Source organism: Chinchilla lanigera, unplaced genomic scaffold (genome assembly GCF_000276665.1).
Source record: "Chinchilla lanigera isolate Chin_1 unplaced genomic scaffold, ChiLan1.0 scaffold00010, whole genome shotgun sequence".
Taxonomy (NCBI): Eukaryota; Metazoa; Chordata; class Mammalia; order Rodentia; family Chinchillidae; genus Chinchilla; species Chinchilla lanigera.
In genome coordinates, this window is record NW_004955411.1 from 35,102,550 (window position 1) to 35,113,654 (window position 11,105).

General features: G+C 43.3%; 1 protein-coding gene across 4 annotated transcripts in view; it reads right to left on the minus strand.

The window, feature by feature from the left end:
* Mettl24 (methyltransferase like 24) overlaps nt 1-11,105 on the minus strand; it is a 104,801-nt gene that overhangs the window by 92,640 nt on the left and 1,056 nt on the right. The window lies entirely within an intron of this gene.

The following is an 11,105-nucleotide window of genomic DNA, read 5'->3' on the forward strand; positions in this document are numbered from 1 at the left end:
TTTCATTATTAAAACATTTAAAAAGAAAATTTTAAGGGCATTTTCTGTTCTTCCTATTAAGTTAATGACTTCACCAAATATGCATGTCTTTATTTCACTTCTCGGCTTCCCGGCTAATCTGTATGTTTGAGATAACAATTACACATATAGACAGTATATTTTTGCTGCTGCTTGTCTCAACCTATCATTGTAGCAAGGAAGGAGCCGATGCCATGTGTGCTAAGCAGGCTCCAGTCCGTCCTGGTGGTTTGATTTTATAAATAAGAACATTCCTTGTCCAAGAATAAGGCCTAGGCATTCAGCTTTTCCAAAACAACTCAGTATCCAGGGTACCCAAGTAAATTCAAGCATTTGAGTTTCAAATTAATGTAGCTATCTGCTCCTGATTGAGGTTCCTCTAGGTGCACATTAAATAAGCTACTTTATTTTTTACTATTTCTGTGCAAAATGAATATTCACTATTCAAAAGAACACTCCTTATCATAATTATATAATCAATTCAAATGTTTTTAAGCAATGTAAGGCATACTTGAAATTCCAACCTGACAAAAATAGCTAAAACTAAGCTCTAAAGTATATTAGTTGATTCGGAAAATATCTAAGAGGCCTTAATATCAAACCTAAAATCTCCAGTAATCAGCATATTTTTCTGAAATCTAGGTTCAGTCTAGAGGTAGTTAGAATAGAACAACAGTAAGTCTGACCCTAGCTGACCTGGGTTATAACTTCAATTTATCCTGCACCAATAGTGTAACCAGATTCCCTCTTGGCAGAGTGGAAGTAACATCCATGTCACTCATAAGGCTGTCAAAAGAACCATTTGGGATAACAACACAGCAAGACTGTAAGCTAGAAAGAACTGTCTAAAAGCAAGGCACTGTAGGGGTATAACTGCTGTTCCTTTAACACAAATACCCTCCAAAATGCCTGGGATGTCACTGCAAATATGGCAACAGTGGTCATTTAGGTGAGAAAGAAGAGCCACGGTAGCTGAAGTCCTAACCGGAATAAGAAACCAAACAGACTGATGGGTACATGTCGACATCTTTTGAAAAAAACCTTTGGTGCTCTGTGCCAGTGCTTTGTGCAAAAAAGGAATGCAGCAGGAGGCCAGCAAGCTCACAGCCATGGCAGCTTGTGGTTCTCCTTCATCTACAAACAGCAAGCTCCTGGGTTCCTAATGCTGGGGGTTGTGTGTCTGATTCTGAATGCATCTTCTAGGCCTGGGGAGCTGTTAGGAGACTGCACCATAAGATCACAGGACCCAGGATGCGTGATCCAGGTGATCATTCCTGAGAGGCCAAGGCAGGTGCTAGGTACCAAGCGAATGCATGGGCTCCACATTTCTGCCGAACACACCCGTGCCATCACGGGCGGGGATCCCCAGCTCTCTCACAGTTCATTTGCCTTCATCTGAGCTGAGCAAGAGTGTAGAGCTTCATGCCTGTTACTCATTTAAGAGGTTTGTGGGCCTTTTCTGGGTAACACATTATGACTACTTTAAATGTACAGTTCAGTGACCTTTTACATATATATATATATGTAAAGCAACCAGCACCACCTAATTCCAGGATGTTTTCATCACATCAAAAAGAAACCCTCTACTCGGGAACAGACACCCCCTATTCTCTCTACCCTAGCTTGCGAGAACCACTAGTCTGCAACTTCTATAGATTTGCCTATTCTGGACATTTTGTTAAAATGGAGTAAATGCAATATGTGGCCTCTCGTGACTGCTTCCTTTCATTTAGCATAATGTTCTCTAGGTTCATCTTCATTTTGTCATATACCAGTAATTCATTCCTCTCTGTGGCTGAGTGAGAGTCCATTGCATGGATATGGCACATTTTATGCATCAATTCTTCACCTCGTGGACATTTGAATTGCTTTCAGTTTCTGGATAGTATCGACACTGTTGCTATAAATATTCATGTACATAAATAAATTTTACATAAATGTATGGTTTTAATTCTCCTAGATCAATAGTGGAACTGTTGGGTCATTTCTGGGCACTTTTGAATGCCACTCTTCGTTTTAGCACTCTCTTCGCGAACTCATTTCTGTGGCAGGCAGAAAGAAATACAGCTCACCAGGGACCCCAAAAGTCAAACAATAAAATGAAGACATATATAAAAGAAAAAGGGGGTCTGTCCAAAGCAATATATTGTTCCTCCCAAAATACCACTAATATCTTTCCCTGTGCCATACAGAGCAGTGGTCATAGGTAGGAACCAGCACTGGACCTAAGCAGGTATCATCTTCCTAACAACAGTCAACTCCAAATGAGTGCACGCTATGTCCAAGGCAGTGTGCTGAGCATATCTGCGCACTAATAGTAGAGAGGATGGGAGAAGCACAATTATTGAAAACAAACACTGATTGCAGCCAATTCTGCCTTCTGCCAGAGTGGCATAACTTATCTTCAGGCCAGGCCTGGGTGGAGAGGCAAGACAGAAGAAGCTAAATTGCTTTAGTGAAAAAAACGGCATAATGTGGGAATTTGTTTGCTGGACGCTCAAGAGATGGGGTGGGAGTGGGGCTCTGAGGCCTGACAGTGGAAGAGAGGGACTGATGTGTGCATAAGAGAAAGCAGGAGCCCAAGGAGGCAAGGCAGACGATAAGAAACCAGCAGCGAAGCACACGGTAAGGAAGCACTTCAGGTTGCTATTTGTGCTGTCACAGAGGTATGTCCCTGCATTTCCCTGACACCTGTGGTGGGGCCTGTCGTGGCCTTGCCATGGAGAACTGAGAAAGCGGTCACTGCAGGCCAGAGGTAAAACGCTCAACTTGCAGCAAGATTCAGAGAGGAAAGGACCAGAAAATGTAAGCCTAGATGTTCTCAAAGTATCTGACAAAAGGAAAGGAATGAACTTATCGCACATGGTTCAAGGCATTTTAACTTGAGTATTAAGAGAAAAGGTCATTCTAGAAGCTGGAAAAGGTAGGGTCATCTGAGTTTTATAATAGAATCTGCCCAACAAACCAACAGTTGTGTAAGCAAAGGTGGACACCATGTGAGCCTGAACAAACCTGTCCTCCCAAAAAAAGAAAGAAAGGAAAAGAAAAGACGGGTATCAGGTAATAACAGTAGAGAAAACCAAGACTTAAACCACTTTAGTGTTCACTGTATGACAATGTCACAGCACAAGGACTCTCAAGACTTTATGATGGCATTTGCACCAGACAGAAGCATTGTACCAAAGCATTTTCTCAGCACCTGTTGGAAGTCTAAGACCAGCCTCCAAATGCTACAGATGAGAAGACAATGCCACAAGAGTCCCCTGAACTTGACTGAGGCCACTGGCGTTGCTTTTGCACCTACACCAAATAGTCATAGTTAGGTGGGCCCTGAGCCCACTCCTACAGCAGGGGCTGGAAAATATTCTCTGCAGAGCCAGAGAGTAAACACTCTGGGCTCTGTGAGCTAAGAAATAAAATTAAAGGTATTAAATAGATACTTATAGAAACAAAGAGAGGCCAAATTTTCATAATAATTTAAATGATGAGTTTCAAAGCGTAATAATAATTTTACACAATTTTCAGTACTGTGGATCTACTAATGACAACAATGGAGTTTATTTACCTTTGATAGCATTTTGTTTCAGTGGGGTTCAAAGTTAATATTTCTAACATCAAACTGATTGCAAATGCTCCATCTGTAAAAATCACTCCTAGCTCCTGGTCCCTATGAATGTAGGTGCAGGCTGATTGCTAAAAGTGGGCAAACTGAAAAAGATATGAATTGTGAGTTTACAGCTTTATTTCATCCCTTCTAGTTATGTCTTATGTAATTCATCAATGTCCCTGAGCTTTGGCTTCCTTGCCTGCAAAATGAGGGCAAATTCCCACCTCACAGCTTTGTTCTAAAAGTTAAATGAAAGAATACAGGCAACTCCCCTAGTACAGTGTCTTCTTCCCTCTCCATTTAAATTATAAGGTCAATATAAACAGTAACAAAAACGTACTAGTTGCTGCTAGCCTTTATTTCAGAGTTTTAAAATATCCAGCTCTTCTTATCTTTGAACATATTACATATACTTTAAGCTTCAGGAATTACAAATATTGAAATCACAGTGAATCCAGACTTTATACACCACAAACACACACCTGTAACTTTCTGACACTCACAGACCAGCATCCTTGCTGCCCACACAAGGTTAAACACAGACAACCTTCATTAACTGAGCTCTTTCCATGTGCCAGGACCTGCTAGGTATTGCCACCTCCATACTCTTAATCTTTACAACCATGGGAGTTATGTACTCCTAATTATTTTTTACAGAAGAAGAAACTGAAGTTCAGAGAAGCCATGCTCCTTGTTCACATTAAATAGGCAGACAGCAAAATTTAAACTTTTTTTTCAGTACTAGGGGTTGAACCAGGGACTTTGCACTGAGCTACATCCCCAGCCCTTTTTTACTAGTTTATTTTTTAATGTTTTTAAAACAGATTCTCACTAAGTCACCCAGGCTGGGCTCAAACTTGTGACTTGCAGGCATGCACCACAACAACTGGCTCAGCATCTAAACTTCTGATCTCAAGTATAACATTAGGATCCTCAGGGCCTGGGGATGTAGCTCAGTGGTACAGCACTTGCCTCACACATGCATGAGTTCAATCCCAGCACGCACACAAAAAGCCTCACTTACAGGTGAGGCTGTATCAGACCAAAATGTTTTCACATTTTAAATCCATGTAATCTAACAGGTCCCAGGATCCAACCTATTACCTTTATTCACTTCTCGAGTATTCTAGTTCCAGAACTGCTGAAGATGAAGTGCCTCCTACAGCCTAATCACTCTGAGCTCAATGAGCCAGTATTTTGCTAATTAGAGGATTTTAAAAGTAATTTGTTGGGCTCCATTCAAAGTAGATGAAAAATAAACTAAAATTGCTTGCTTTCATATTGTGCATAAGAAGAAAAGAGATGCAACACGTATATTGCCTCCAATTTACAGCTAGGTTCTGAAAATACATTTGAAAGTCCTTTAGTTAGCTCCAAATAGAAATGAGTACGTGATCACTGTGAAGATGGATTTAGATGTGAAGCTTGATCAGAGGTGGACCTCCACTTATCAGAGGTCTTCAGTTCATTTACACTTGTGATTTTATTTATTTAAATAACTTGCTTCACCGTGTCCCCAGAAAAAGAGACTGGCAGACCTCATCCTCCTTCTACTGCCCTGCACAAAAAAATCTAAAATAATCTCAACAACAATCATTGTCTTCAGAATCCAGGAGGCCCCACAACACTGTCAATAAGATGTAAATCAATTCTGGTTATATTTACCTTGCATCAAAATTCAGATACCTGCTTTATTTTAGATTTTAAAAGGGCCAACCTTGCTTTACCCAATATTGTCAAATGTGCAGATCTAGCAAGGTGTTCACAGTGTGAACATGAAACATGACCAAGAGGATCTCTGTCTATTACGGATAACTGAAGGGTCACCATACTGTGGTGGCTGGTAGGGCAGCTGCACGCAGCAAGATGGCACCTCTGACCTTGGGTGGGACCAAGTAACCAGCTCTGGCCATTGGAGTGTGAGGAGGAGCGGTGTGTACTGCTTCCAGGCTAAGGCTTTTAATAATATAATGTAATTATATTATTATATAATATAAAGTAATTATATTATTATAATATAAACATTCATACTCATGTTTATAGCAGCACAATTCATAATAGTTAAATCCTGGAAGCAATCTCTATGTCCACCAACAGATAAACAGATAAAGTGTGGTATTTATACACAATGGAGTACAATTCTGCCATCAAGAAGGATAAACCTGAGTCATTTGTAGGAAAATGGATGAACTTTGAGACCACAATAGTAAGTGAAATAAATCAGGTACACAAACTAAAATATCATATGGTTTCTCTAATATGAGAAACCCAGGTCCAGGGATATAGCTCAGCAGCACAGGGCCTGCCTGGCAAGTACACGTTCATGAGATCAATTCCCAGTACTAAAAAAAAAATTTTTTTAAAAAATGAGAAACCCAAAATATAAATAAATTAAAGCACAAAATAAAAGATGACAGAAAACAGAGAGATAGATATTCTGCAAAAGGGAAGGTGACCAAGAGGTCGAGGGAGGGTGGAGAAAGGGGAGCAGAAGGGCATGAGAAAAGAACAAAGATGTGTCATATGCATGTACCAGCTCCACACTAGGAATGTAAACATTATGCACTGCAAATGTACTAGTTAAAAATTTTAAAAATAATACTATCTAGTAAGATCTGCCAGAACATTCCCTCTTCTGCCAAGGTGATCGGAGGTGGACCTCCACTTATCGGAGGTCTTCAGCTCATTTACACTTGTGATTTTATTTATTTAAATAACTTGCTTCACCCTGCCTGGATGAGTTTCCGGATGGTGATGAGTTTCCGGATGGTGGCTCTACTGCCAGCCCAGGGTCCAGAAGGGCACGGACAGCTACACAGCAGGGCCACACCAATCAGATCTGCAATGGATACACACAGCAGTAAGAATCAAGCCTGGAAGTATGGGCCCAGAGACTGGAGCACTGTTTGTGACCACAGCATAAACTAGCCCCTTCCTGCCTGATCCCCCGGGCACACAGTACCAAGAAAAATGGCTTGGTGTCTCCAGAGATAAGTTAGCAGATTTGTGTAATTTAGTATCTGAAGCTAAATGTTATTATCTTGTCAGGGAAAGGTCCCTCAGCCCATAGCTCACTTGGCCCCAATCATCATGTTCCAAAATCTGAATTAAATAGACCCAAGCAAAATTGGAAAGGGAAAGTTACAGTTGTAACCTTCTGAACTGCCAGTTCTAATTTATTGGTGTATCGAGGTTCTTCGCTGTAAACAATAGAAACCACTCCAGCTAGTTAAGCAGAAAAGGAATTGATTAAAGATTTATTAGCTTACGGCATCTCAAGGGCAAGAACACCCCTTCCAGACCCGAGGGTGTGGACTACACTGCCACATTACTGGCACAGGTGCTGTGCACGGCTGGAGCCTTGCCCGCCACGCCTCTCAACACTCTTCAGACCACCTCTTTCCCCACATCTGTGAGGTACAACCCCAACACTCATGCAGGTGTAGCTCCATGAAGGTGCTTTAGGTGAAAGAAAAAGATACTTTTTTATTGATTTTCTTTCTCAGAAAGATAGAGAATTCCTCAAACACAGGAATGATATTCAGCGGTGTGTCCAAAATAAATAAAGCTCCTAGTCTTGTCCAGCATGCACAAAGCCCTGGGTTTGATCCCCTCCATTAGGAAAATAATTTACACATACATGGCCTCAAAGTTCATAGGTCAAATTTACCTACTACGCCATCAACTAGCAAGCCCGCTTGTTATTAAATGACATATGGCCATAGAATGTAATTCCTAAAACACAATTTTCTTTCAATCATGTGGGCAGGATAAAAACTTCTTCTGAGCAAATATTCCCCATCCCCTTTTAGCAGAAAACTCCCCAGGACTTTTTTGGGACCATCATGAGATAGCTAGAAGACCCAACAGCTGTTTTTAAAAGAAACTGATCAACACCGGTAGATTCCTGCTTACGGCTCCTAGTAATGAAGTGGCTCCTACTACTTTCTGTGAAGCCACCTCCCACCTCCTTATAAACACAGAGAGGACTCAGGACTCCACAGGCTCCCTTGCATTGTGGGGAAACTGAAATGCCCACTACCCTTGGCCATCTCTTTAACCAGGAGGCCTTCATTCTCCTCACAGGCCAAAAAGGAATCCGATTCTATTCATGAACACTGACAAGCTATTCTTTCCCTTACAGCAAAGAACTGGACAAATTACACTCAAAAACATAAAATCTCCACCATGAGTCACTGAGAAACAATAGAGACTCGCTCCATTAGCAGTTCCTCTGAGGAGCTAACTGCAGGGTTGGGAAAGGGTACAGAGCCCTATTTCCCACAGAAGGCACATCGAAGTTGTAATAAAAACCTGCTTTTCTTTATGAAACTAAGCAACTGCTATTTCACGCCCACATATTGCTGGTGCTCATTCAATTACCCTCAACGACTTTGTTTAAAATGAAAATGCTTTGCCTCCTGAGGACAGCGTGAGAGGACAGATGCATGCTGCTTCCTGAAGTGGGGGAGTGAAGGTACATACACAAAACCCAAAGGGGCTGCGGACTGCTGCTGAGCTGTATTTCACGGGGAATTCAAACCTGTCTTCAAAGATTGCATAAAGAATAAGGACTCTTGAGGCAGCTGGATATCACAGGGGGCGTGCTATGCCACTTCCCCTCCTCCTTCCTGCTGACAAGCACAGAATTAGAAAACTACAAGCAGGATGACAAGAAGTGAGAAAGACCAAATTCTGCCATATGGTTTTATAGAAGAGGAAACAGCCCCCCCACACACTCATACATTGTTCCAAAGGATCTGTGACTAACAAGCCAAGCCAGCACATCACTGGCTCTTGGCTTAGTGATTCAGAAGTCCCTTTCCTAGCCAGCATATTAAATGTCAAGTAACACATCTCCGATAAGAGAGAAGCCAGGCCCTGAGGAAACGTCTCTTCTGTGCAAACGAGCCCTATATTTTCAAAGCTGCTGTCTTTTAGGTGGCTTGACAACCTATAAAAGATGCAGCACGCATCCAAGAGCTGCATAAAGATGCATAAATCATGGAGACCATGTCTGGTCCTCTACAAAACCCCCTAAAAAAGAACTTTGCCCATGGGAATCACAGTAACTATCTGTTTAAGCAGGGCAAGCAAACAAACAGAAGCACATATGGAGAAAAAAAATAGAAGGGAAAGCAAAGGATCACAGTGATATTTTTATGCCACATGTAGCCTGCAAAATTTGCAGGTGAAGAGCTCTGACAGAATACTTCCAGAGTCAGTAACGTAAAAAATGTAAAGGTCCCAAGGTGATCATAATAAAAGAGGGCAGTGTTTATCCACCATCTATCATTTGTCCTCATTTCACAGTGCTCTAAGATTAGAATTTCTCATCGCAAGAGTACTTCATATTTAGACCCAGTTTCTGTGTGGCTTGGTGAAAGGGGATGAGCAAAGAGGGAAAGCATTACATGAGGACTACGCTTCACTTCTCTTTTGTTATAACAGACTGTTTTAAGAGCAGCATTAGCTTTGATTAAAACGGCGATATAATTGTAGAATTCTTGTGCCTCAACACCTTTAAAAAAGCAGTGTGATAAGAAACGCTCAGCAACCCAATTATTTCATGCAGTTTTCATCCACCCAGAAAGTCGTCCTGAAAATAGAACAGAACTTGCTCTCCTTTACCAATCTGGTAGGTACCTGGGGCAAAGTAACCAAGAACCTCGTAACACTGCTGATCAGTGTTCTGAATAAACAAAATTCAAACAAGATTCAAAGAGTTCAACAAGTAATGTGCAAATGTTATTTCAATTCTTAATGGTACATTCAGCTTATCTTACACCCTATCTTGAGGTGAAGCTCGAAAGGAACAAGATTTGTCCCCAGAGAGATATCAGACCTTGAGCTCCATTCCCAGAAGTGGAGAGACGAATTAGATAGCTGGTCTTTCCAGTTTGAAGGAGTATTTTCATTCAACTGTGAAGTAGGGGGAAATGAAACAAATTCAAGATCTTTGCTGTCTAGAAACTTGGGGGAAGTTAGATGTATGAAGTGTGATCAACAAATACGGTGAATGCTTAAAATGTTTTTAAATATGTTACAATTAGACACATTGTCACCAACCCCCCTCATTCCGAACACACTTAGTCTATCATTCTTGCCATTTTGTAAAGCAGTTCTGGAAGTCTTTCTTGTGACTCTCTTTAGTTGTACTGTTGCACAAGAGTAAGTCTTGTACAGACCACAGTAGAAATAATACACGCGGAGAGTGAATCTGGAAGGAAAAGTACAGCGTGCGGTGAAGAGGTTCAGGGACAGGACACTGGAGGACACCCACAGAAGGACAAAAGATGCCAAACTCTTGAGAAACGTCAAGTCCTTGCTCGAGTGTCCCCTCAGCCCACCGTTCTGACTCTTCCATTAGTAATTCAAGGCCCGGACTTAAACTGTAGGCCTGGTCACACCGTGGGGCGCCTCTGTTGAGCGCCTCCCCCACTGGACTTTGACCTCATCTTGTGCCCTCTACACACACAGCGCCCCTGAACCGAGCCAGGGCCTGGCAAGCCCTTGGTGAGAGTGCTCTGCGCATAACACAACACAGCGTCACAGACAGTGATGAGGTCCCTGAGAAGCGGCTTACACCGTTCTTCTGCAAGACCTGATTAAGACTTCACACGGGAGGTGTGGTTTGGGTGACTGGGAAAAGAACTGAATGTGTCCAGGGAGAGAACACAGACCGTGGGCAAGACCTGGAGAGGAAGGAGATGCTTCAAAGCAAAGAGGAGTCACGAGGCCGCGGGCAGAGGCTGCTTCTGAGGAAGTGGTGGGGTGGGGAGCGGGAGCGACGGGTATACGACCAGGGCGGGATAGGAGAGTTCCTATCTTTTCAACTCCCAAGAATCATGTAAATTATGAGCCTCAAAAATGGAGAGTGGGAGGCCAGAGGCTTAACAAGCACAGGTTAAAGTCGAACCGTTCGATGAGGTGTGAAGCGAGAAGTTAATGAGGTAGGAAGAGCAACACTGTCCAGTGCTGCAAGACAAGCCCACGTTTTCACTTCCGTCCTAAGGGATTCGATTAATGTCCCACTGAGGGATGCGAGGGCCTCGACTTCTCACCCTGTGCCAGCCACCCTGGCAAGCCTGGCGCGGGACTCCAGGGAAGTCTGCTGCCAGGTGCGCTTTCACCCCCAAACGACGGCTGCGGAGAGCCGTGCACCATGAGTTCCCGACCCGCTCCGGCCAGCCTCCACGGGGAACCGGACACGCACAGCGCACAACGGCCCCCACGACTCCTTTCTCGTGCCTTTCCTGCCTGTCACCAAGGCCGCCCCTCACTGAAATGCAGGGTCTCCTCCTTCCCGCTGGGTGCCCCAGCCTGGGCCGGCCGCCACACAGTGGACGCGCAGCCAGTGGACGGCTCTGGGGTGAGCTCTGCTCGGCCCGCTCCGTGCCCGGGGGCACAGAAGGACGAGCCCGGCCAGGCCCCCGGAGCGCGCAGGGGGTCGAGGCAGGGGCAGGCCGGCCGGGTGGAG